Raw genomic sequence first — 27933 nt, forward strand, 5'->3', positions numbered from 1 at the left:
CACAGAAACCAACACCTTTTACTATTTCCTTCTTCCTAAGTCACATTCGGGTTTTGTTTTAGCTGCAGTTGAAAAACTTGAGTAGGGGAATGAATGGATGCGCATGCAGCAGCCACACCCCCAAAGTCCCCATTGACTCAACTTTTGACCTTTCCACAATCAGCTTCACCATACAGCGTAGGTTTTCATGCACATTCAACTGAATAACTTAGGAGCCTCCCTCCAGGGAACCCTGAGAACATAGAGCTACCGCTTATAAGGATGCTTTTAAGCACACGCACCCAAACATGCCCAGAATCCTCTTTCAGACTTGAATGGATTTGACTGGGTGGAGACGTTCAAACTGTTCAAGCCTAGCGACTAGGGTGTTAATGTCTTGTTCTTATTACACAAAGAGAATATTATATTAGGCCTCCTACTATGCTGCTGTTAGGGTCTGCACATGTTCTGATACCTAAGGTCCCAGTCCAGATAAGATTTATACATACGTAGTCATGTATGTAAAAGAAGAAGAAAGATAAAAGACAAAAAAAGTTACAAGTGTTGCTTTGTTCTCTGGGCAAGGAACTCTAAAAGGTTCCCACATCCCCACTTAAATTTCTACCAGATAGCCCTCTCCTAAGAATGTTTAACAAATAATAATAAGAAGAAGAAGTTCAGCCTGGTTAATGGGGTTTTCTTCCAAGTAAATAGGTGTAAGAATACAGAAAGTGAGTTGCTAATAGCTACACAATGGCTGCATCCTCCAAACAGGGCGTGTGAAAGAAGCCATGAGCTCAAACACTCCTTCCTGCCCTGACACATGTGGCTTAATAGGCAACTTCCAGGTCTAATCAAACCATAGTTGTGCATCTTATGAACACTACAAAAATATGGTTTGAGCAAGCTCTGGTTTGGAGGATCATCTGAATGCAGTGATTGAGACCATGGATTGTACAAACTAGAACCCACGTCTCCTTGTCCCAATAAGTCTTTCTACTGTCTATAACAGATTGGTTCTTTGTTGAAACTCAACTTAATGAATTTCATATGATAAAGCATGTAAGTTTTATGTTCAGAACACAATTTATTTTTCCAGATGTTGCACAGATTCACCCGAAAAGCGCATGCTGTATATAATGGAGTATGTTGCAGAGGTGGAAAAGATTTGCTTTGAAAGGGCTCTGTAACAAGGATGGTTTATACACTATGTAGTGCAAAGCTATAAAAAGACAAGCTGTTATCTTTAAGTTGGGAAGCAAGTTCTTTTCATCCATATTTAAGACAGGCAGAAGGGGTGACACGTGCACTCTCTGGATGAACAAACATACAAAAATCCTCACCACTGACTAAATAAATGCCTCCAGAGAAAACCAAAAACCAAATCCAGAGCTCAAGCTCTAAATACCTAGCAGCCTTTGATGAGAGATCAATGCTTGCATCAAGCAGCCTCCCAGAAAAATGACATCATCATCATCATCATTCCTTCTTGCAGGTTTCTAATTATAAAAGATGTACAAAGCAGTGCCCAATTTCTAATAAAAATGGTCTTTAAGAAACACAGCATATGCATCTGCACATATTGCAAGAACACTAATAGTAAGTGTATATCAAGAGAGAAAGGAGGGAAGAAAGAAATCAGTAGTGTGTGCAGCCACACCCATCTGAAACAGAACTCCTAATAAAATAAACCATTTTGAGCTTTAAAAAGAAATATTTTATGGAGTTTTGATAAACATACTTATCTCAGAATTATGGCTTTACACAATGAAAGTATAAAGAAGACTGAGGGCAGCCTGTTCAATAGGTATGGGATTTTCAAATAAAGGCAGTGCTCCACCCAACCAGAGCTGTGATTAGACTCTGAAAGATCAGACTGAATCGCCTACCACTTATCAATGGTGAGCACAACCCAGAGGGTCTAAGCCATGCATTATGAATGAATAGGTTTCCAGTAGCAACGTTTGCAATGGAACTTGCAAGATCCAGAACTGCAGGCAAGGGTGGGACTCCTGCTATATAAATGCAGCTTCAAAGACAGGATAAGCTATAGGTAGAATTACTCAAGCACAGCAACCCCAAACCAGAGAGACAAGGCTATAAAACCAGTCTGTTTCCTCTCAGAATCAATAATAATAATAATCAGGAAGTAAGACTATCTTGTACATATGCACACGCCCCTCCACATTTTTGCTTTCTCACATTGTTTTTTAAAAATCATCTTGCTCACATATGGTTTAAATAACTTTTCTAGCCTTCAAGCATGCATCATCATCATCACCATCATCATTATGTAAAGCAATGGGGGATGGGTGCAAAAAGGCATAACATTACTAGCCACCAGGCACAATACTGAACAAACAAATGCTCGAGACGTACCCATCTTCACGAAAAAGGAGCTTAAATCAATGCACTGCCAAGTGAAAAAAGGGAAAAGCCTTTCCAGGATGGAGTTGTGTCCTGCAGTCGTCCAAATGAGCCAACCATAATTACAGTGATGAAAGCCTCACGTGTGAAACTGTTAGAGAATTCCTGTTAGCCGTTACTAGAGACGCAGCATTATTTTCTTAAGCTAACAATGCTCCACCACTCCATGGAGAGAATCCTGGAAGTAATAAAAGGAGGCCCAGCCAAGCAGTCATTCATTTCCTTCCCCCCACTCTCCGGGTCACTGACAAAGTAGGAGACCCCCACCCCACCCCACCCCCCGAAAGGATTCCAGCCAATCAATCTTTATTTAGTACATCTTTCTCACTCAACCCGTAGCTGAAAGACTGCAGCAAACCGTGCAAGGGATTGTGGGATAGGGATGCAGCATAGAGCTGCAATGAGATTCGCCGGGTGGATTTTTTTTCTTCTTCCTCTTTTCTAGTCAGCAATCAGCTGTTTCAGGGCTCAGATGCTGGTCTGCTGAATATGGTCTATGGAATGTTATTACAGGATTAGCAGGCAGGGACAGCTACCATTCTGGTTTGGCTGCAAAAAAACAGACGTAAGTATTTTTCTCTCAACACTGAAATATAGATCCAGTACCGATGCTCTGATTCAACACACATTTATTTGGAAGGAAGTGTTATTGGTTTTTAATGGGATGTAATCAATGAAAATGAGAGAGGGAGAAATCTCTAATCGGCCTCTCCCTGCTGCTCATATTTTTATGTCATGTCCCCCATGTTTAATGTGATAATCCTTTTGTATCTGCTTAATGTGTAATGTGCAGAATGAGATGAGGTCACCAATCTGCCCCAAAGTGTACGAAGTTTCTAAGTGCCAGAACCACCACCCCCTGAAATTACCTAATATTTCTCAACTTAGAGGAAGGAAATAAGACTTGAGTCTATTCAACTTCATTATAAAGTTATGCACAGGTTGCCTCGTCTCAGGACCCCAAATTTAAGCAGCCTAATTTGAACACAAAATATTTGCCAATTATGCAAAAAAAAAAATTTTTTTTGGCAAGTACTCAACAAAATTGAGCAAGGAAAACAGAAACAGTGAGTTGTATCCATGGCTATGTGAAATTTCAAGAATGCAGTAGGACTTTCATTTCCTCCCCTGCTTTTGTGTATCTCAGATTTGCTTCCCCAATTTCTAGCCTATGGGTCTAATGAGGCATGGCACAGGTCCTAATTTGTCCCATGAGGCAGTTTTCCTGAAACCTGTGGCATCAGGTGTGAGGGTGGTTAGGAGATGGCTACAAAGTTGGGAGATTAAAGTGAACTCCCAATTGTTCTCTTGCAAGCTGCACTCACTGACATCAAGTTCCAATGGGAACTCCCTAATGCATGGGTAGGCAAACTAAGACCTGGGGGCCGGATCTGGCCCAATCGCCTTCTAAATCCAGCCCGTAGACAGTCCGGGAATCAGCGTGTTTTTTACATGAGTAGAATGTGTCCTTTTATTTAAAATGCATCTCTAGGTTATTTGTGGGGCATAGGAATTCGTTCCTTCCCCCCCCCCCCACACACAAAAAATATAGTCCAGCCCCCCACAAGGTCTGAGGCACCCTGCTGAATAGTTTGCTGACCCTTGCCCTAACATAGCCAAGGCAGCTGGATTCAAACCACAAGCATACTTCAAAAGTGCTCCATATCTACAGTAGTTCCCTACTCCTGCAATAGACAATATGACAGCTTCCTGTGTTCCTGAATCTGCTCTTCAATTAATGTGGAAGTAGATGTTCCAAGTATAAAAGGGGACCTCCGTGCTTTTCTCCAAATATTCCTTGGAGATCGGTACAAAAAAAAAGAATCAAAAATAGTCCAGTTTTCAGACAAATTATTTATAAGAGTCAAGACCCAAAGAGACTGCAAAGGAGTTCCAAAAAGGTCTCTCCAAAAATGGATGAACGGGCAACAAAATGATGACCAATGTTCAAAATTAGCATAAAGGTATGCACAATTTGTAAAAGAAAAGAGGGTAAAAGAACCAACAACAACTAAACTATATACTTATGGAGTCTGAACTAGTGTTAACTAATCAGAAAAATAGGCATTGGAGTTGTGGTGGGGTAATTCTCATTGTTTTTCATATTAAAGTCAAAGCACCACATCCAGTCCTGCATGTTGGTAAAGTAATTGTGCATGGAAGATAGAGAAGCTAAAGAAAGAGAAAAGGAAAGAAGGAGAAAAGAGAAGGGAAGAGAAGAGAAGAGAAGATGCAGACGGGGTGGAGATTGGCAGGTGGAAAGGGGTAGTATGAGAGGAACAAAGAGATTGCAGAGGGGCAGGAAGAGGGCACTTAGGGCAGTGAGATAAGGTAGAAGTTGGGAGAGACATTATATCAAGGTAGGGTTGTCAGGGAATAGGTGTAATAGCGGAGTAGGTTTCAGAGAGAAGAGGAGACTCCCTGGAAAAGACCCTGATGTTGGGAAAGATGGAGGGCACAAGGAGAAGGGGACGACAGAGGATGAGATGGTTGGACAGTGTTCTCGAAGTGACTGGCATGAGTTTGGCCAAACTGCGGGAGGCACTGGCGTGCTGTGGTCCATGGGGTCACGAAGAGTCGGACACGACTGAACGACTGAACAACAACAACAAGGTTTCAAATCCCCGTGATGGGGTGAGCTTCCGTTGCTCTCCCCCAGCTCCTGCCCACCTAGCAGTTCAAAAGCACGTCAAAGTGCAAGTAGATAAATAGGTACCGCTCCAGCGGGAAGGTAAACGGCGTTTCCGTGCGGTGCTCTGGTTCGCCAGAAGCAGCTTTGTCATGCTGGCCACATGACCCGGAAGCTGTACGCCAGCTCCCTCAGCCATTAACGCGAGATGAGCGCCGCAACTCCAGAGTTGGACACGACTGGACCTAATGGTCAGGGATCCCTTTACCTTTACCTTTAGGTGCTCTCCAATGCATTTCCAGGAAATGCTTTAACAAGGGGAACGTTTAATGATCATCAAAGCTGCTTGGAACATGTTTTCTGCAGCAGCTCTTCTATGGAGATTGGTTGCACCAGTCACTTTACAATAACTACTAGTTCTCATTTTAAGATTTTTGTAATTAATCCACAATTAAAAGAAACAACAACATTTGGTGTATTTTAGCACAGAGTGCATTTTCTTCAAAGTTAGCAACACTTTAGAGAACTTGGTTTCTTGGAGTCCTTTTGAAACCAGTCACTATACATGCTGCTAAATCCAGCTAAGAGTCTTACAAATTAAACATTCAAAGAACACATAGTAACCATATATTTGCCTTTCAAGTATAACCATTTTGTTACTAAATAATTAAAATTTGGCCCTTAAATACATAGCATCTCTCTCTCTCTCACACACACACACACAAAACACAATTAATCTTGGCTGGGCCACACATTCTTTCATTTATTTAGCAGGCACAATTATAATTATTCATACTATATTAGTGACTCTGTTCTAGCTCCAAAGAAAAAAGAAAAAAGAAATGAAACCACACACCCCACAACCACCAATACATATACAGTGATTGTTTAGGCATGCTTTTCTCAAACTTAGGGATTTGCCTTCCTGCAAGAGGACTCTGTTGGAATACTGAACATGCTTTGCATCCCACACAACTGGAAGGGATTCCAGAAGCATATGGCTAGTGAGAGCTAATCCCATTTAGGGTTACACCATCAACTTGGGTGATGAGCTGGGTGCACAGATCAGGAAAGAAAGTTTCTATGCAAGGGTTGTTTCTATAGTGTTTCTATTCCCAAAGCTGAGGGAGAGGAAGAGGGATATTCAAAAACCTCCCTCCTGCCCTATTCCTTCCAGCAATATTTAGCAATCTTCCTAGCTCTGTGAATTATTTGTGGACATACCAAACAGTGAAGCACCCTGCACGGCAGAAATTTTTTGCATAAAGTTTGAAACACCAAATTCAGGCATGGTAGCAAGACTGGTGTGGCCTTCTGAAAAAAATGTTTTGTAAAACATTTTGAGTTGCCTAATGACATAGGCTATGACCCCAAATACCCAGGATGCTAGGTAATGCAGTCACTTGATAGTACTGAGAGCAGTACAAAGAACAGTTCCTTGAGGAGCATACTACCAAGTAGAAAATAAGGGTCGGGGAAATAACACAATCTTAATTTGGACCCATATCAAAGACCAAATAATTTTCAGTACATGTTACATTAGTGCTTTGGAACTTTCAAAAACAGCAAGGCACAATGAACTAGTTAAGGCAACCCAGACCCCAATGTGACAGCAAAAGGCCAACAGCAGTCAATAAACATAGCACTCTTCCACTCCACTCCACTCCACATGAATGAGAGCCAACCCACCTCCCAGATGAAAACTGATACTATTAGCAAACAAGCAGCCTGAAGTTACACTATATTTCACAATGCTAAGGTTAGGCACACACTTTCTGCTTTTGTTTACTGGGTCTGTAAACTACTTCAGAGGCTAGGTCAGCAAGCAAGGTAACAGCAACAACTGTTTAGTTTCTCAGTAAAGCAAAATCTAACTAGTTCTCTCTATACATATCTTACGTATGGATATAAAATAACTAGAATAGGTAGTTATGCCAATTATATAGGCTCCAATTCAGAGTCCAAAGTGAGGAGGAGGAGGAGGAGAAATAAACCAGGAGGTAATTATATATATATTATGCTCTGTCATTGTGAAACATGATAGTATAACATCGACAAACAATGGTATTAATTCTTGGAACAGAAGACTATTTTAATAGCAGAAAGGATGAATGGGATAATTTGTCTACAACTGGTATATTGCTCACAAACTATCACTACTATGAAGCTGACAGGCAGGATGATGCAGCAGGAAATCCAAAGAGAATTCCATGCTGCAGGTTGGAATTAAAAGGTGACTCCTGAAAAGGCAGAGGATTACTTGACATTCAGATAGCTTCCAACTCTACAATTCTCCAATTTGTTTTCCTGTCATGGAAAACCAGAGCAGACTATGAGCCTTTTGTCATCTGATGCCTCCCATGACATCAGAGCATCAAAGAAGGCATCATGCCTGCTTGTTTATCAACTCACCCAAGTAATAAAACCAGCAGCTGGGACAGGAAGTTCTAGATACATCCTGCATATTTTGCATGTCCTGAGATTAGCCCTCATCTTAATTTAGCTATGCTTAAAGACAACACACTGCAATAGATACACAAAAATACAGTGCTCAACTCACCCAGTGTAACAATTCCTAACACAATGCCAAGTAATATTCAGAAGGCTTTGGCAGTTTGTTTCGCTTTGGATGGCTTAGCATTAGAGTCTGAGGATTCCAGGCTTAAATTAAGACATTTGCTTTTTATTTGCCTTCACGTCCATTGGGTTATTCATCATAACCACCTAGGACTCTGAATCTAACAGGTTTGGTTTACTTATTCCAGAAACCTCTGTGTGCTTGGGACTGACAGTATGAATGCTGGGAGTTCCCTCTTCCTTTCACATGGAGATACACTCCAACCTCCTCTGTGTCCAAGTGTGTGCAAATGTCAACGACAGGATACAATTTCTGCACTATGTGAAGCATTTTCAGGCTCACAGAATGGAAGAATGAATTAAATGGAATGAATTTTAGCCTCTAGATAAAATGGTAAAATTAATAAAAAAAAATAAGTAAGTTATTGTACAGGCATGAAGTACTTCTAAAGAGGATCCTCAAGACCCAATTCTGGAATGGTAAAGGTTTTGTTTTGTTTTGTTTTTGGTATGTAATAAGCATGGAATGTACTGTGTTTTGTTTTGTTTTTGGTATGTAATAAGCATGGAAATAAGCATGAAAAAATAAACAAATTTAAAAAAATGTTAACCCCATTCATGTGACACATGGTCTTCAGTGGGAGGGGAGAAGCCAGGGGTGTCGCAAGGGGGTGGGGGTACAGTCCGCCCCAGATTCTCGCAATTGGCGCGATTGCCATCATGAAAATCTGCCTGCTGATCGCGCAAATGTGCCCAGCAATCAGCCTGGCATCCACCCCACCCCCGGTGGGTGGCGCTCACATCTCTGGCGGGCAGTTTTATTTACAGGTGGGTAGCCGTGTTGGTCTGCCATAGTCGAAACAAAATAGAAAATAGAAAATTCTTTCCAGTAGCACCTTAGAGACCAACTGAGTTTGTTCTTGGTATGAGCTTTCGTGCATGCACACTTCTTCAGATACCAGTTTTATGCAAGTTTTATGCAATCGGTGGGCATCACTGGCACCCCCAGCGGGCAGTGCTTGTACTGTGCGCAGTGCACTGGTGGTGCTGACACAGTTTTATGTGATTGTCGGTTGGATTTGTGCGGTCTGTGAGCATATCTGTTTCGCGGCCAACGCTCCCTAAAAAAAGTCAACAACTTGGGGGCACTCTCCCTTAAAAAAACCCTCAAAAATTGCAATGTGTGTGGGGAGGGTGACAAAAAAAAAATCGCACTGGGTACCACCTGACCTTGCGACGCCTCTGGGAGAAGCAGCCATGATACAGCAGCTGCTATGCAGCTGAAAACAGTATCTGGACTAGGCCTCACTCCCTATTAAATGTGCATAAATAGACCTTCCTGAAACCATCCAACCCCACCCCATGTTTCATTCTCTTCTAGTAACTTGGGCTTTCAGTGTGTGCACTGAAAGTAAGAAACCAAAAATGATTTCCAAAGTTGCGTAAACAGGAGAAGCAGACTGTGATAAAATAGAATAGGGCAGACTGTGATAAGCATATCCACCTCCTAGCTTGGTTCCCAAGGATGGGTAATTATTTGGCATGATAAAAGGAAGCATTCCTGTGATAAGTGATTGCATAGCAATGCACCATAATAGTTTCACACATTCTTTATAGCGAGCAATAATGACACTCTCATAACAATCGCTTAACCTTTACATCTGGCCGGATAAGACAGCTCCACCACCCACTGCAATCTCAAATGAGCCTAGCTTTATAAAGGCCTAGTCTTTGTAAGTGGCTTATAAGGTTACATTTCGGCTAAACAAAAAAATTGCACAGTTTTTGTTTTGTTTTGTTTTTAAACTCACAAGATCCCTAGTACATTACAAATTATATTAACTGTTAACTGTGAATATCAGAAACTTGGGGATTCTCACTCACTGACTTCCCCTGATTCAAGTATTGTCAACATTCAATGAATGCCAACAGTTTCCAGTTGCCATCTGCAATAATATTACTGCTTGTACAATAAGGTTAACGCAAGCAATTAATTTACAAATGTCATTAAGACTATGTACTCACAGATATATATATATTTAAAAACGCTCTGATCCAAACACATGAGAACATCAAAACCTTCTTTCCCCACCTCTCTGTTATTTCCATCATGTATGCCTATAATCCTATTATGTGCTTATCATTTGAGATCCAAACACCTAGCCTAAGTAATAAGGTGTTATAGAATAACTGTACAAAGACAAAAGCAGATCAAACACCTTTAAATAAAGTCACTACCGTACTTCCATACTCAGCAGACATGGAATCATTTCCTGACATTTAAAATGCAATAAACTTTTTTTTTTAAAAAAAAAAATGAAAATCTTGCACTTCTAGTTTGCTGACTTACCTTATCTGTTGAACATCTTCTTTCCTCCAAAAGAAATAGAAGGGGGGGTTGTTATCACGCTTGGGTTTGGTTTAAAAACACAAACAACAGGAAACAATAAATGATGAACCAACTTTAAAAGAGTTGTTTAAAAGCAATGGTGTTTTTTCTCCTGGAAAATTTGATTACATTCCTCTTCTAATAAAGACACTTTTCCACATTTCATAAGCAAGAAGCCTGGCATTGAGCCAGGATTTAAAAAAAAATAAAAAATAAAAAAATCAGGAAATATTTGTTTTCTTTCTCATGGCTCTTCCAGCTTACAGAGCATCCCACAATCTCTTCCGGCAGCCAGACAACTCCTGACATACAGAACTGGGCAAAGGTCCTTTTTCCTTTTTGTAACTGTTAAGCTGGTATTCTGTACTCTCAAGCTGCAATGACTGAAATTCTAAAATAGATGTTCTGCAGGCAGAAAGCTATCAAAATACCAGCTGTTGACCTCACACAGGGCCAACACACTCTCCTCCCAAAACAAACTTGGGGGGAGGGGCACTGTGCTCCTTCCCCCCTCCCTCCCTCTCCCTCCCTCTCTCATCTTTCACACTCCTGCATCAAGGCAGCAGAATTGCTGTTGAGAACACACTTCTGCTGAGATTTCTAACACTTCAACAGAAGCTTCGTAATGAAAATTAAAGTAAGGAGTTGTAGTAAAACTTAACCAGTAAAAAAAAACAACCCAGTAAGAACTTCCTTCCAGATACCATTGCTCCACTATTCCATGATGGGATATACGGAACGTTACGACATTATCTCAAAATTCTACAAATTAAAAGGCTGGCAGCACTTTTGATGTGCACCAGTCATGTAGTGAAAATGGAAAAGGAGAAAAAGCAATATAGTCAAAACTTATTTACTCAGAGTTCTTCTAGAGGTAGAATTTATTGTGTTAAACATCCAGACCATTCACACACCAGTTCTTCGTGAACTATCAGGAACACAAAGGCACATTCTATCCGGTTGTCAGTAGAATTTCACAAGTTTAAGTAATCTGAATCTCACAGAGTATTAAAATATTCAATAGCTGTCTGTTTCAAACCTGCATTTCTTAAAAAAGAAAACCACGTTGTTTCAAAAGAAGACTGCATGTTTATCTGACTGCCAGGGAAATGTATCTCAGAATTTCAGCAGTGCACCTTGAAAGCAGAGTTAGATCTCACCAGTGCCAATGAATATATTCCTACAACCGGACCCAATACAGGTCCACAGCCTGTCTCCAGTTTTGTATCAGTATGCAAGTCTCTATGCCTGGCAAACCATGCTTGAGGAGGGGCAGGAGGGAATTGAAAGAACAAATGAAATTCATGCTGAGAGGGATCAAGTGCATTGCCTACACACCACGTTTCAAACTGGTCAAAATGCCAGGATGACAGAAGCTTACTCAGAAAGCTAAATCCTGCACACCCTCCAGGCCGGCTCCAGCTGACCTGATTCATGGTCTGATGTAATCACAGAGGAGAGAGTGAAGCTTGCAAACACCACACCCCCCTAGCTGCAGATCATACAATTCACTGCAATGACACCAGCTGACCCAGGTGGGGCGTTAGGACTGTCACAGGCAGCCCTGTCACAATATTATTCCTTCCAGCTGGCCTGGCACATGCAGACCCAACATAATTGTGAATAATTTTGACACAGTTCAGTCAGTTTCTAAGTGGAGATTTGCATGCAGATGTGCAGAAAGCGACCAAACAATACACACACACACACACACACACACAGTGAAGCATGCCCACTTTCAAGCCAGACAGGGGCTTCGTGCAGATTTTTGTGCTGCCATCTGCTAGTCCAAACCGCAAATCACGGACTGGCAGAATAAACACAGGTGGCCCGGATCAAATCAGCAACTGTAGCTCAAAGCCCATCAGATTAGTTTGCATTCCAACCCCTCCCAATTTAACTCTACAGCACCAAATTAGCACATTATCTGTCATCTGAGTGCAGTAGTGAAACTGGAAGCAAACAATGGCTTTGCAATCTCAGTTTATTCCTTGCACACACCCTCAGCGCAGTTCTGAGTGAGCCCAGGATTAGCTTTTCCTAACTTTATATACTCATCCCAGTTATTTGCCATGCTTTCCTATTTTTCATCTGGAGAGCCCAATTCACACATGCACATAAATAGCACCCCATCACACCATTACTCTTACAGCACCATCCACTAGACATTTACTCAAAAGTAAGCTATTTAGTTCTGTGGGTCTTCCGCCTAAGAACCTGGGTACAGAATTGCAGCTGCTGTGAGTCTGAACACAGGAAGTGCTTTCATTGAAAAGTACTGTGTTCAAGGTATTATGAGGCAATATGGGTGCACTCCAAGATGATGTCTGATTTATGAGAGTCTTATCACACATCATCAGTTGATAGTCAATGAAGATTGGGTAGGCACGTTCTTAACTAAGTGCCCAGGCATAATCAAGTTTTTTTTTAAAAAAAAAAATTGAAGCTACACTCTTTTATGCCTTGAACACTATTCTAAATATAGCTCACACAACTGCAGATTATTCTAGTGGAAGAAAATCTCTCTTGCCAATCCTAAATGTCACCAAGGAGCAGAGAAAGGGACTGGAGAAGATATAAAGAGGAAGGAAGGGTAAGGATAAAGGCGTTCCTCCCTGGGATGCCAACTCATCCTTGACAAGGCAGCAATAACTTAGAAGCCGGGTTATAAGTCGTTCACATTGATAAGACCATCCAGAGTTCTGTTTGGATACCTGGAAGATGTCAAACTACAGATGTTGGGTTGGATCAGAGGATCACTCTTAGTACATCCTATTCTAAGGAATGAAATGTATATATATATATATTTGGTTATATGAGCCACTAGCCGTTTCTGATTACAGTATGTACAACAAAAGCTTGCTGAAAGCAGCCATGACTTCAATAAAAGGATATAAAGGAAATGGGCTTGCTTTTCTGACCTCCATCAGGGCATGATGCAGCAGTTTCGGTGGCTAACGTGGGAAGGATTTTCATCCCAATTCTTCTTCATCATCATTTTATTAGTATGCCGCCTTTCCATAGTTAAAACCAAACATGTCTCCGCAGGCCAAAAGGATTGTAATCAAGATAACAGTGAAAGCAGCATTAAGGGGCAAATCCACTTGGCTGACAGACACCACAGAGAACATCTTTAAAAAGGTACTCCTTTTGACTAAAAAAAGTATTTTCCACCCAGCACACCCTCACACTGACACTGGGAACCCAGAAAAGTAGGCAACACTTTGGTGCCAGTGCTGCAGAGGTGACACAGAGAATTGCAGGAGATAGAAAAGTTGCCATTTTCCTCCAAAGCTTCAGGACAGGGTGCCCAGATGCCCTTCAGATATTGGACCCCAACTCCCATCAGCCTCTGCTACTGTGGCCAAAAGTCAGCAAAGCTGGGAACTGTTGTCCAAAACATCTAGCAGGAATCACATTGCCTACCCCTGCTTTAGGGGCTTCTATCAGATTAGCGGGGGGGGGGGTGCTTTAGGCAACTTTCCCAGGTGATACGTAGACCCATTTTTGCATTTCCCACATGTACTAAATTTCTATTAACAATGTTGACATTCGAGGCTAAAAGATACTAAAAAAAAAAAAGGTGTTCATTTATTTAAGAACAGAAAACTGTACAGGTTTATTTGCTGGTGTGCTAACAAATAGGATTGCTGCCAATGAATTTTGAAACGATCCTTATCAGATTCTCTTTCCCTAGGTCTGTCTCCATTCTTGTCAGTATAAATGTTTAAATACATGTTGTAGTAGCTGCCGCAGTTACAGATGGCAGAGACAGAGAAAGCTCCAGTTCAACTGGCAAAGATAGCAGTGCTAGATTAGGGTCAGAAACATGTGGCTCTCCAGCTGTTGTTGGACCCTAGCTCCCATCAGCCTACAGCGGTCAAGCATAATGGGAATCGAGTCCAGCAACATCTGGAGGGCTGCAGAATCCCCATCCCTGCTCCAGAGGAACACAACCTGGGAAATATATGTAACTTATAGTAATGTTTTTTTGGAGGAAAGATATTATAACATGTATTACATATTCCAACAGCTATTCTAAAATATTCCAACAAATATTGGACTAATATTACCATATGCAAGTACCGGTAAGTTACACCCAGAGCCTTCTACATCTCAAAACATAAACAACAGTTATTAGTGTGTTTTCAAAAAGGACTTTCTCTTTCTAAGTAGCATCTGACATATAAGATACCACATAAAATATTATGAAATTGAAATGCAAGGACGCTTAAGAAGATTTCTCTGGAGAGCTCTTCCAATTCTTTTCCTAGCAAGACTACTGTTATTCTAACACCTTCGGTGGCTGATGGAAATTCAACAGGTGATGTTTCACTCATCACCTGGAAAGCTGCAGCTATTAAATGTTAGCCTATAAAGCAGCTGTTAAAAGCTCAGGGAACTACCAGAACAAGAACAGTCGATATACAAATGACGGGGAGTCATTGTTTTTTAAAAAAATTGTCATTGTTTTTTCGTTTTTTGGGGGGGTTATTGGTTATCTTTTTTGTGATTGTGTTTGTATTGTATGATTTGCATTTTCTTTGTTGTATATTTGTGTGTGAATGTATTCTTTTAAAATATTTTGAAATAAAGATTATTTAATTTAAAAAAAAAAAAAAAGAACAGTCGGCTTTCTTGGTGGCTGCACCTGATATTTTGCATGTCTGATCGCTTTATGAAGTTTGGGTAGTTCTTTTAACCAAAGCAAACTCCCTCAGGAAATTTACTCCTTATTAGAAGAGACTGTTGGGAGGAATTTTGCAATTAAATGAAAGGGAAGACAAGATATCAGTTGTTGAAGTTCTAAAAGTTAATTACATCCCTTGCAGCCAAGGAGACGTAGTTCACCTGCTATTTCTTTATCTTCTCTATTTAGAAAATGGGGTATTTATGATTCAGGAATTGAGTGACACTGTGCTATAATCAGCTCCCACAACTGATACTGGTGGTAATATAGGGAAGTTTACCATTCCAGCATTGGGTTTTGAGGATCCTCTTTAGAAGTACTTCATGCCTGTACAATAACTTACTTAATTTTTTTAAAATTAATTTTACCATTTTATCTAGAGGCTAAAATTCATTCCGTTTAATTCACTCTTCCATTCTGTGAGCCTGAAAATGCTTCAGCTGATTAGGCATACAAATTATTCAGACACCGCAGAGCACAACCTATTTATTCCTAGAAATACATCTTGGAGAACCCAACCAACAGCACTTGCCCAGCACTTTTCTGAAGCATTGTGTTCTACAGCATGCCTCTTTCTAAAAACATTGTTTTCTAAAGAACCTTGTTCAATATCACACCTCGCATCTTGTCTACTTTTGGATGAAATTCTGCACTTTAATATATGTTTTAGTAAGAAGCACTTAGAGGAGAATCAAGTCAGAGGTATGCTTCTTTAAAAAAAAAAGTTTTAAAAGATCTTCTTCAACAAGTTTGTCTGGTTAACCTTATCCCGCAAGTTGTTCCATCTGTTTCTGTTGCTCTCCAGGATGATCTCACTCTCATTTGAGGTATGAATAGAAGAGTCCACAGAAGCATGTCGCTGAATACAAAGTAGCTGCTGTTCGTTCAAAAGATTCAACCTTCCTTCCCAAATACACACGCACACACACACAATACTTTTTTGAATCATAAACACAAGGACTGTACTAAATAAGGATTTTCTGTAATCCTAGGATATTTCCCCCCCCTCCCTAAAAGGTGGGACAGTTAGGAGCTTACTTACAGGCGTTCCATTATGTCCTTCCAGGCACTGAAATGCAGCCTCTTTCGAAGAGAGGAGCCTGCTCCCTGCAGCATTCAGACAATTGGTCCCATTATAACCACCAGGAGGCTGAGTTAAAGGGTGGCCTTGCAAAAACATAAACAGCTTGTCAGCACAACCAAAGAGGCGGGGACCCGTGCTATCAGGGGACAATGCCAGCCAATGATGAGCCTCTTCGGTATCTGTTTGGTTAAGATATTGTGTTTCATTCTTAAAGAGGAGAGTGGGGCAGTGAGAAAAGCTGACAAGGAAAAACTAACTGTGCTGGGAGTGCTCACAGCTGAACAGGGCAGTGGGGGAGGAATGCTTAGACCAGGGTAAAATATGTATCAATAAGGCACTCCAGGAAAAAGCACTTATTTGCTTTGTGTGCTGAAAGATCACAAGCCACCACATATCGTTTAGTTTGGTCCTGCTTTTATGTTAAATAAAACACACACACACACACACACACACGTGGAGCAAAATTTTGGAGAAATTTATCTTGCACTAAAAGCAGCATGATAGAGGACCACCAAGACGATCTGGGTTCATTTCCCTACAAAAGTCACAACCTTTCGGTTTGTCATTATTTCTCAGCCTGTTGTTGTTGTTGTTGTTTAGTTGTTTCCGACTCTTCATGACCCCATGGACCAGAGCACGCCAGGCACACCAGCCTAGTCTACCTCAAAGGGCTGTTGTGAGAATAAAAAGGGAGTGAAAATGGACCCTTAACCTCAGGGTTGTGGGTTTGAGCTCCACTTTGGATGACCGATTCCTGCACTGCAGGGGGTTGGACTAGATTATCATTGTGCACCTTCCGATTCTACAGTTCTGTGATTCTATAAAAAGGTAAAGGTAAAGGACCCCAGGACGGTTAAGTCCAGTCAAAGACGACTATGAGGTTCCTGCGCTCATCTCGCTTTCAGGCCGAGGGAGATGGCATTCATCCACAGACAGCTTTCCAAGTCATGTGGCCACCATGACTAAACCACTTCTGGCACAACGGAACACCATGACAGAAACCAGAGCGCACGGAAATGCTGTTTACCTTTCCACCGCAACGGTACCTATTTACCTACTCGCACTGGCATGCTTTCAAACTGCTAGGTTGGCAGGAGCTGGGACAGAGCAATGGGAGCTCACCCCGTCGTAGGGATTCAAACCACCAACCTTCTGATTGGCAAGCCCAGGAGGTTCAGTGGTTTAGACCACAGCGCCACCTGCGTCTATGATTCTATACCAGGCTGAGGTCCTTGTGAAAAGGGGTGAGGGCAGAGGGCAGGGAACAAGGAAAAAACTAGCCTATAAATCTGTATAGGAGCCTTCTACACAGCTGCTTTCAGTGAAGTGGATAAGAATGAACTGTGATCCAGGGGGCTGTAGGTTCAGATTTCATGTCACATCGCAAATTCACAAGGTGGCCTTAAGCCATATGGAGGTCATATTCCTGACCTGCCTCTCAGGACTGTTGTAGCAATACTAATTTCTATACCATTTACAAAGGACACAGCATACATTTGATCATAAAAAGCCACGACAATCCATAGGGTTGTCCGTTCATGTAACTTCAAGGGCCATTAAGAACCAAGCTTTTGCTGTAGACACTGTTTATGCTTACCATGAAGAGAGTCATATAATAAAACTGCTAAGAATATAACAGTTGCTGTTACACTGAAATATTTTGTCTCTTCAATTGAGTTTTTAGATAATTGAAATAAGGAATATTCTTTACTTTCCAGATTCTCCACATGCTGTCCTCTAGTCTTTCTGTTCATACAGAACTGTGCATCTTCAGTACTAGGGTAAAGGTAAAGGGACCATTAGGTCCAGTTGTGGATGACTCTGGGGTTGTGGCGCTCATCTCGCTTTATTGGCCGAGGGAGCCGGCATACAGCTTCCAGGTCATGTGGCCAGCATGACTAAGTTGCTTCTGGCGAACCAGAGCAGCACACGGAAACACCGTTTACCTTCTCACCAGAGCAGTACCTATTTATCTACTTGCACTTCATGCTTTCAAACTGGTAAGTTGGCAGGAGCTGGAACAGAGCAATGGGAGCTCACCCCGTCATGGGGATTCGAACCACTGACCTTCTGATCAGCAAGCCCTAGGCTCTGTGGTTTAATCCACAGCACCACCCATGTCCCACTATCTTCAATACTAGTCTGCTACAGAACAGCATCAACATCAGGAGGAGGATTATAGGAATCTGGACGCCTTGCCAGGACTGAGTGGATACTTGGTCAGTTGCCCAGTTGCTATCAGTAGGTCTGCTACTACATTAATACTGCATACCATGGTTTAACCTGAAGCTTTACTGCAATGCAAACTAGTAAACTACAGTATTGCCTTTGACTTATAAGGCATTAAGAAGATGACGGCATTAGTCTAAGTGAAAGTATTATTCAATGGCAGAAACATGGTTGTGGGAATATCTATGGCTGTGCCGGGGCGGGAGTGAGGAGAGCATATGGTCCCCGGTTGGGAAGCACTGCTTTAGACTGCACACTTACTCATGTAAGTAAGTCATATTGAACACAGTGGTACCTACTTCCAATAAAGCACAGTGTCACCATGCAGGAAATGCAACAATCATTCTTAAGCTACCATGTAGCACCATAGAAATCCAGGACTGATGATGAACTATGAAAATGCAACACTGCTATATGGAACAATTGTTTGTAAAAGGTGGCCTTCGGATCTAACAATCAATAATTGGGCCAAAATCCTATGAAAGATCTTGTTCTGAATGTTAATGGGGTTTTGCTTCCAGCCCTAGTGCTGTCATGTTATTAACGGAGATCACTAGTAACACAAGCTCTGGGGGACTGACAAACAAGATCCATTTCTTCATCCAGAATATCAATACTGTACTAAAATTTAAAAGAAGCCCTTCCTTTTCCTAGGTTAACTTTCTCATACTTATATGCACTTCTCATAATCTTGAAACATGCTTATCAAATTATAAATCAAAACTTGTAATCAATGGTCAGCCAAACACCACCAATTATTAGGGGAGAAGGGAAGAGATCTTGCATGTGTTTAATTTAGAAACATGTTCCTTTGAAGTGTTTATAATTAAAGCAGTGAGCTGTTTAAGCAGCAGCTACCAGTATATATTCAGAGCTTAACTGGGAAAGAAGAGGTGCACAGATATTTGCCAAATATTTGCCATTATTATAAAATTGCGTCAGTAATGTGAGTTTTCTGGGAAATTCTCCAATGCAAATTGGAGTAATTTGCAGAGAGTAATTTGCATTAGGAAAAAAATAGAGGGTTGTGTTTTGTTTTGTTTTTGATGCCTAGAGAGTGATCTTATCTTGCATGCTTATTTTACTTGTAGTTAATAAAGATAAAAACTTTGGAAGTGTCAAGCTTGCCTAACACTGTACTGTATTTGTAACATGCATCTAGACACTGTTACCAATAAAGATATGAAGTGGGATATTTTCTGTGGAAAATACCTATCAGTGGTGGGTGGGGCCAGAGGCAAAAGGCGGTGGAACAACAAACATAACATCTACCTTTGTACAGCAGGTGAGTTTCTACGTCTGCCCCCCTCTATCCTTCATCCAGACAATCGGGAGAAACTATGAGATTTCAAGGTTGCATTCCAGTCATGCAAAAATGGGGTGTGGACCCATTAAAGGGTGTTTGGCCTGGTGAGGGTCTTGGGGACCTGACAGAGAAGTATGGAGGGCCACATCTGGTCCCTGGGTCTGAGGTTCTACATCTCTGAGCTAGCAAGGTAAAAACCAGAGTTTCTGAAAGAGATTTGGTGCAATCAGTTGGTGGCACTCAAACATTTCAGTAGCTGCTCTATAGCTGGGCTGTATGGTTTGTGCTCATCAGATGTGCTTTCATCACTCAACCCAATTCCCATACATTCCCAGTGCTGATAGGAGCCTGATGCTCCAGGCAGGCTTCTAATTCAACAGGTTTAACTACATAAGCAACTCGAGTTTCCCTGTGCACTATACTGCAAATGTGCTACATCTTATCTCCAAGACTCGGAAACTTTTGTCAGATTTTATGTCTCCCCCCCAGCTCCCTACAGAAAGGCTGTTATGCCCAACACAGAGGCAGGGCTATTATTCTGCATTTCATTCTGTCTACTGGTGGGTGTTCTGCTTGATTATAATTGCTAAATTGATTGAAAACAAATGGTGTCCATGGAAAAGACTGGACACACCAAGTGTGGGAAAAGAGAGACTCCACTGTGTATCACTGCTTGGCGTGTCTAAGGACCAGCAATTGTTAACCACAACAATAAAACCTTTCAGCAAATATTTTGCAAAATGTCATCTGGAGTTTCTGGTACCATCCACGTGCCATTTGTGCTCTTTATCAATTTCTCCTCAGTTGAGATTTTATTACTGCAGTGTTTGTTGGTGGAAGCAGGCAAGCCAACAACACCAGCATGTGTTTGCATATATGCTTTGCACACACGGTAACAAAAATGGAAAACACACTTCAAATGCTCCCTTGAAAACGCAAATAAACTGAAGTAACTAAGGGCTGTTCGAAAAATCATGCTTGGTCCCCCCCCCATTTTACATCCCACCTTTCTTTCGAGGAGATAAAGATGGCGTACATAGCTCTCCCTCCCTCTCCATATTATCCTCACAAAAACACTGCGAGGTAGGTCAGTCTGAAAGGTGGTGACCCAATGAGCTTCATGGTTGAGTGGGGATATGAACCCTGGTCACTCCCAGGCAGGCCCAAACAGAGGAGGGGGTTATATAGGCCACTTGGCCCGGGCCTCCGATTCCAAAGGGGGCCTCGGCCAGAATATTCACAATTGCTCACCATTACTTAAATGTAAATACTTAAAATAATAATTTTCCCTATGTATTTTTAAAAAGCACTATTATTTATATACTTACTTATTTATAAGACTTTGGAGATCCCCAGGGTAAAAAAGGGGGGCACATTATCTGCCTGGCTCTGCAAGGGCCTGTTCCCAGGAGGTCCTAGTCCAACACCTTAACCACTACACCATGATTGGATCTTCCCATGTCATTTCCTTCTTCTACAGCAGCTGGTGGTGGGTAAGAGAAAGGAATGGCATTGGCCTCTCACCTCTGGTCTCTCCTCCCCCTCCATCATCCATAAACAGCTGATATTAGCTGTGGGCAGGAAAGCCCATAGAGAAAGACTCAAACTTTAGAATTTGCAAAGGGTTAAACTCTCCTTCCTATCCAAATCAGGCCCCTCTCCATGGCTTTAGGAGAACCAGAATGATCTATGCAGGAATGTCCCACATAAAAATCTTGTTTGATGACTTGCACAGCTGAATTACAGAGGTTTTTGGAGGCAAACAGAATGGGTATCTGCTGACCAAGCCAAGAACAAATCATGACTTGTTGAACTTCAGAAGGGAAAAAAACCACAATTTCAAATTCAGACAACAAACAAACAAACAAACCAAGTCTTCAAGGTTTGTGCTGGGCCAGGGTTGAGGGGAGAAGGGATCAAAGCAGGAATGATCAGACAGTGTGCAGTAACATGTTACTCAAACCCAAAGAGCTATTAAACATGGCTTGTTGCTATGTAAGAACTGAGCCATGGCCTCCTTTTCTATTTATGCTCTCTCATCATCAGCATATGATCAGGTAGTGGAAGCTGATCTAGAAATGAAACCTGGGAGGAGGAATGAAGATCCACATTAGAACATAACTTGCCAGGCCAATTTCCCCAGGGCCAGGGTGTTAGAAAACTCTTAACTCAGTTGAGCAGGTCACCAAACTACGCTACATGGGACACCCGAGGCTGGCTCACCCCATGTCATTTCTTCTCATAATGCAGTCAATTGGAATTGGGGCTGTGGGAGAGGAAGGACTAACCTCAGTCTTCCCCAACCAGGGCCCCCCAATACATTTTGGAGTACCAGTATGTCGAATGATCAGCGATGATGGGGACTGAGGTCCAAAACATCTGGAGGGCCTAAAGGTCCCCATCCCTGTTAGGAACATAGGAAGCTGCCTTATACTAACTCAAGCCGTTGGTCCATCTAGCCCAGTACTGTCTGCACTGACCGGCAGCAGCTCTCTGGGATTTTCTCCTAGCCCTACCCGGAGAGTGAATATGGGACCTACTGCCATGCACACTAGATACCCTACTACTGAGCTACGATTTTTCCTCTAGTCTTGAAAACAGGTTTAGGCCCTTTGGAGGGTGTTATGAAGTAAACAAAGGGTAAAACAAAGAAAAACTGTGTGTATTCCTGTTTGCCTCAAGGGTGCTTGCCTAGGGTGCATTCAGACATGGGTATTATTGCATTTTTCTTCCTGATTATAATGCAAACGGTTCTATGTTCCTTTTACACTGAATTATCTGTTGTATTATGGAACTGTGGCTTTTTGATTGACATGCCACCACGTTGCACTAAATTTTAAAACGGCAGGAAAGACGTGTCTTCCACGTATGCCCAAAATTTTGTTAGGTGAAATTACAATGCAAAACTCTTGCAATTTTCCGCAAGCAAATAACACAGAAATTAGGGCTGAACTTCTTCCAGTTTCCTAAAAGTGGTGTTTGCGTTATGTGAAAGAGCGTGTTAAACGTGGAAATTATCACGTAAGGAAACATTGTGAAAAATGAATAAAGTGCTGTTTGAATGCAGCCATCATCAACCACAATAGCAGACTTGAATGGCTGTGCAATTTGCACAATATACAGAATGAACAAAAGATACCGTACTTAGGTCAAACACCACAAGAACAGCTGTACTTGGTCAAGAGGGGGGGGGTGTTCAATTTTATTTGAAACATTGCCTCAATGCAATTTCTTTCTGTTCACATTTTCAGGGAGAACACAGTTGACATGATGAATTAGAGGCAACTATTTATTTTCCTCCATGCCCAAAGTGTCAAGGTCAGCACTAAACTGAACTACCACCAGCATCTCTGTAATTACGCTGTAAATAATTGCTTCTTTTCTCATCAATACTTATTGATTCCTAAGTACTGTGTTTCATGGCTGATAAAGCCCACGTAGTGGTGTTCACAGCTGGCCTTACACAAGGAAGCTATGTTACATGCCTTGTCCTGCTGCTTTAAAATGGCCTTTTGATCATCTTGACTTTTATTAATAGACTTTAAAGCGTATTTTTTAAAATCTATCTTCAAGCTGCAGCAGTGGTTATTTACTAAATGACATTGCCCATCTCACCAAAGAAATAGGATGAGCTAGAAAGTACCAGATGGCAAATTCTGCTTTAGAAGAAACCATTTTCTGTACACAAAGGCAGAAATTTGCTTGCAGTTCAAGAATATGTTACAGAAGGAATCTGCCCATGTGAATCCATATTGGGCATTCTTTCATTTAAGTCCTTAACCAGTTTTAAGCATCATTGGTTAGCTTTTGCTTACTAATTACCGGTACCTAGTGCCTGGACAACAACTAATTACTAATTTAAATTTTATCTGTAGGCTAAAGAACTGTCTGAAATCCATGGCCACCTAGAGCTTTCCAGTTTTCACAATTCATTCTGAGATAGCATTTTTCATTCCTACTACTCAGTATAATCTTTTGTGAAATATAACTGTTTGGGTTGTTTGTTTGTTTCTTTTAAATCCAAGCTGGTTAAATTGCAGAGGAACAGATACTACCAGCCCTTTTGCATTGGTCATCTGACCATCACTACTGTGATATTAAAAAACAACAACCAGAACATAGCTCAGTCAGTAGAGCATTTTTGGATCATGAGTTCGAGTGGGTGAAATATTCCTGAATTGCAGGGGGGTTGGACTAGATGACCTTCATGGTCCCTTCCAGTTCAACAATTCTATGAATCTATGTGCATAATGGGGTAACAGATACCAAGGAGTATAGTGAAAGCGCTGCAAATTATCAGATTTTGGGTATCATGAAAGTGCAACAAATTATTATTTAATTTATTACTGACTGCCAGGGTGGGACAGGGAGGTGCTTGTGGGAATTGCTGTCTCAGGTAAACGTAGGATGAACATTGGTTCAACTAGCACAGTATTCTCAAGACTGACTGGTAGCAGCAGGTCACAGAGAGGGTTTTATCCTGTGCAAAATGTCCCCAATTCAATCTCTGGTGTCTCCAGGTAGAGATGGAAAAGAATCACACTTAAAACCCTGGTGAATCACTGCCAGTCAGTGTTGACAATACTGACCTAGCTGTACCAAATGTCCAGCTCAGTAGATGATCACTTCCTGTGTTCCCAACACAGTGTTCCCTTGGACACTGTTGCACACCTTGACGGGAGGGGGCCCGTTTCCTCTTCCCCCTCATGTTTTTGGCCAACCCTGAGCTTAAATGATAGCATTTGGACAATGATGTCTGAATCAAACAGCTCAATACATGAGACAAAAAGCAAAGCTCCGTCTCAGAGAAGCATTTTAAAAACGGGACATCATTTCATGCATTCAGCAAAAAATAAATAAAATAGAATTTTGCAGCACTTTTCACTAAGCTTTCGCCAGGGATGGGCAACCTTTTTGAACCCGAGGACCATATCCAGCAGTGAATTGGTGTTTGGATCCCACATACTTGTGGATATCAGCAATACTGGTGACGAGTGCTGCCATCACAACTCTCTCTCTCTCTCACACACACACACACACAACCTTCCCACCCACCCAAACTTTCCCCATTGCCCACTGATTTTGGCAGGATTGGAAGCAAAAGCCGCCCACAACGTTTCTGGTGTTCAAAAGATGACTGATTAGCAGCATGAGAACAGCTATCCTGTCCCCTGATGATGGTTGATCATAGCTGGGCAAAGGTGGAATGTGGGTGTGGTTCCCCCAGGCTACAAAGAGCAAGTGAGCAGCCAAGGACCCTATTAGGGTCATTTTGCAGCCAGGACTCTGAGCCGGACATTTGCTTAAATGGAACTAGTGAACTAACATATTGCATCTGGACATGCACAAAGTGCCATTTTTGCACAATTAAGTAACCAAAGGAAGTCAGTGAGCTACGCAAATTATGGACCATATTTTCTTAAGAGAGAACATTGCTTCCAGGCAGATTGCCTTTCTTTTTGGCTCTTAACCACTAGATGTTAGATACAATATAAAGCATAGTAAAAAAGGCAGCACAAGCCATCATGTATTTGGAATCATAAACGTCTCAACTTTTAGCCATTTTTCAAAACCAGCCCATGCAACAACATTAAAGTCAAATTCATTATAGCTTAATGATAATCCTTTTGATGTAAAAAAATGCCATCATATTTCTAAATGCGAGACTTTAATCCAGCCTGATCCTAGATTAGGCATTTTCCACCAGGCACCTTTCCCAGCTGGGAAATCTCCTTCCTTCACCACGCATCATATTCCAATTCATTTTATTTTTTTTGCGATGGACATTGCCCTTGAAACCACTTGTCTCAGCAGTTAGTTTGTTAACAAAGCACCCTGGGGGAAGCTGAAACCCGTCAGTTGTCACCAAATATGATCATTTTCACTGACAGTGAAACAGGGTGTGGCTATTTCAGGAAAAAGGAGAAAGCAGAGCATTTCCAAACTGCATTTAGCTTGTTGGGATGCCAAGCTATATTTTTATACACAGCTTTCCAGGTTACACAGGAACAAATGCACAGCATCCCAATTTCACTGCAGTAAAACAGGGGATACATGTGTGCCTTTGCCTGGAATAGCAGAACAGGCTCAATTTCAGTGATACAGAACATTGAATCCATTCCCTCCTTTTGCACGCAGTTTCTCTTCTCCATTTCTGGACTTGTAATAAACCAGGTTGCCAAGACATTTAGATTCAGTAAACTATAGTTAGTGCTAAGCAGTCCAACCCATGGTTTTAAGTGTGTTCGCAAACCATGGTTTGGAAGTTAACAGGAACCACAGTTGGTTGCCTATACAGTAGTTGTCTATTTCTGAGGTTACATAAAACTATGATTATTACAACTTGGAAAAAGGAGATGGGAAGGTAGCATGCAAACCATTTCCCAAGCTTCCAAGCCACTTAAAGGAACACCCAATTTGAGACATAACATAAGCAGCCTTTTAGTCTCTTCACGCTTCCCTCCTATAATAAGCATGTGAAAGAATTGCAGTAATAAAATTGCTACATAGATAGAAATGGGATACCGTGACTGAATCTCTAGTAAATAACACATCCTGGAAATAAACAAATGAGACATGACAACTCAGACAGACTGGAAACGGCAACCATTTCTCATGCAATTATCTGATTTGAGTATCCATAATACCAGCTGCACCTTTTTCTCTTATGCAAGTTTTATTTATAACAGAACGAGAGTTGGCAAGTTGAACTCCAAAAACCCACATTTCTGTAGTCTTATATATTAAAAGGAAAAAGTGAAATAACTTGATTAGGTAAGAATTGCATATTTTAAAGAATGGAAGAAGAATGTTTGTGAGGGGAAAAAATCTAAACCTTCAGCATTGAGAATACCCTGCAGCTTAAAAATTTTCAGCATTTTATGCTTCAAATGTGACAAAAGACCAAGGCTATTTTTTAAAAAAGCATTTTGTTGGTATTGCTGTTTTCTAATGCAGGTTTAACACACCCTGCTTCAGCTATTCCAAACGGACACCTGCAAAATTTCTCAGCTACAGGTTTGGATTTATTTCTAAAATTTTAACCAGGGATGCCAGATTAACAAAACAACAACAACAACAACAACAACAACAACAACAAAAACAACACTTTAGTTTCAAGGAATAAGTAGTTCATTACATCTCTCTAGATGTATCACTTTAAAGCAAGAATGGTAAAAATAAAGAAATGCTTGAGATCCTGGTTTTACCTCTCACAGAAAACCTGCAGTCACTAGCAACTGCAAAACAGGACTTACTTCCCTAGCCGCCAATCTTTCTCTCCCCACCTCCTTTAACCATCCAATGTAAAGTCACTTCATTCCTACAAAGAAACATTCCTGCCCGATTTGGTCTTTGGCTTTCATCTTGTTGCTCTTTCAACTAGAACACTGCAGTTGGGGGTGGTGGTGGGGGGGGACCCGAACCCCCTACCCTTAATTGGCAACCTGAAAGCAGCAAACAAGCCAAGCCAAGAATACTTACATTTGCAATTGTCTGCGAATACTTGTGCAGCGATCCGCCGTTTAGTAATTACAAAGAGGAGAAAGAGCCTTTTGAACCGTCTCTCGAGCCCAGGAGCAGCAAAAAAGAGAGGCTGCTATCTGAAAAGCCACTCATTCTCTTACACGCTCTGCCTGCACAACCCAGCTGCCAGATTTAATAACCATGTCAGGCTGTTTTCCCCATAAAGAGGAAAAGAGGTGACAGCAGAAGATGAAACAGGCTGCATGTTAATCTGCAGTTATGCCAGCACTAAGACTGCCATGAATGCCACAGTATAACTCTCCCCGCCTTCTTCTTAACTATAGCTATAAAACGGTGCTATACTTTTTTTTAATGAAAGGGTTATTATAGTCATATCCCTTGGAATCGTTATTTCACACCCTGTTATTTTAAGACACATTAACACCCGATTCGCCAGGGCCAAAAAATCACACACAAATGCACCTCGTATTTCTTAGCCCATTAATTTAAAAGGAACTACGATCGCTGAGCAAAAGAATAATCCGGAGAATGGGCTTCCCCCGCCCACTTCCTCTGTTTTCCAGCTCTTTAAGGAAAAGGAAGTAAAGAAGAAGAAGAAGAAGAAGAGTTTTCATTTACCAGTGAAATGTTCCCATGCAAAGTGACTCTGCAAAGGCTGGACCTGAAAGGCTGAAGTGCCCGGATTCAGTGTCCTCGGGATGAGTGGCATTTCCAAATCAGGACCACCTCCATATAGGCCCAAGATCTTGTGATCAAGAAATGTGCATTACAGGATGCAGGGGGCGGGAAACCTCCCCACCCAAGATCCTTGCAAGGGAGAGAGGTGAGGAAGGAGGAGGAGGGAGGAAGCGCACCGTTGCATCTGCTACAGCGCCTGTATGCTGCAGAAGTCACGTGATCCTTCTCATTCCCATTCCCTTCCCTCCGAGGCACCTGTCTCAGCAGGGAGCAGTTTCTGTGGAAACTGCAGACAGCTAGGTTTCCCCTCGGAGAAACTGTTGCCATGGAAACCTTACATAATGTATATGGCCCAGATTATGAGTAGCCTCCCAAATGGATGTGACATTTACATCCTAATAGTGTTTTTAAAACACAGAGAAAGAGGGGGGAACTGACCTTGCTCTGGCAGGCTGGCTGA

At 41.6% G+C, this 27933-nt stretch overlaps 1 protein-coding gene across 4 annotated transcripts in view; it reads right to left on the bottom strand.

Moving 5' to 3' along the window:
* TRIM2 (tripartite motif containing 2) overlaps positions 1-27664 on the bottom strand; it is a 54176-nt gene extending 26512 nt beyond the window's left edge. The window contains exon 1 of one of the 4 annotated variants that reach the window (XM_033161239.1): positions 27414-27664. The gene's annotated coding sequence lies outside the window, so the exon portion shown is untranslated. Of the gene's footprint in view, positions 1-2358; positions 2492-9962; positions 9985-15733; positions 15855-27413 lie in introns of those variants that run through there. The other 3 variants (XM_033161236.1, XM_033161240.1, XM_033161237.1) reach the window with 3 other exon arrangements.
* Positions 27665-27933: the final 269 nt, after the last annotated feature.

Source organism: Lacerta agilis, chromosome 9, assembly GCF_009819535.1.
Source record: "Lacerta agilis isolate rLacAgi1 chromosome 9, rLacAgi1.pri, whole genome shotgun sequence".
In the NCBI taxonomy this organism is placed as follows: domain Eukaryota; kingdom Metazoa; phylum Chordata; class Lepidosauria; order Squamata; family Lacertidae; genus Lacerta; species Lacerta agilis.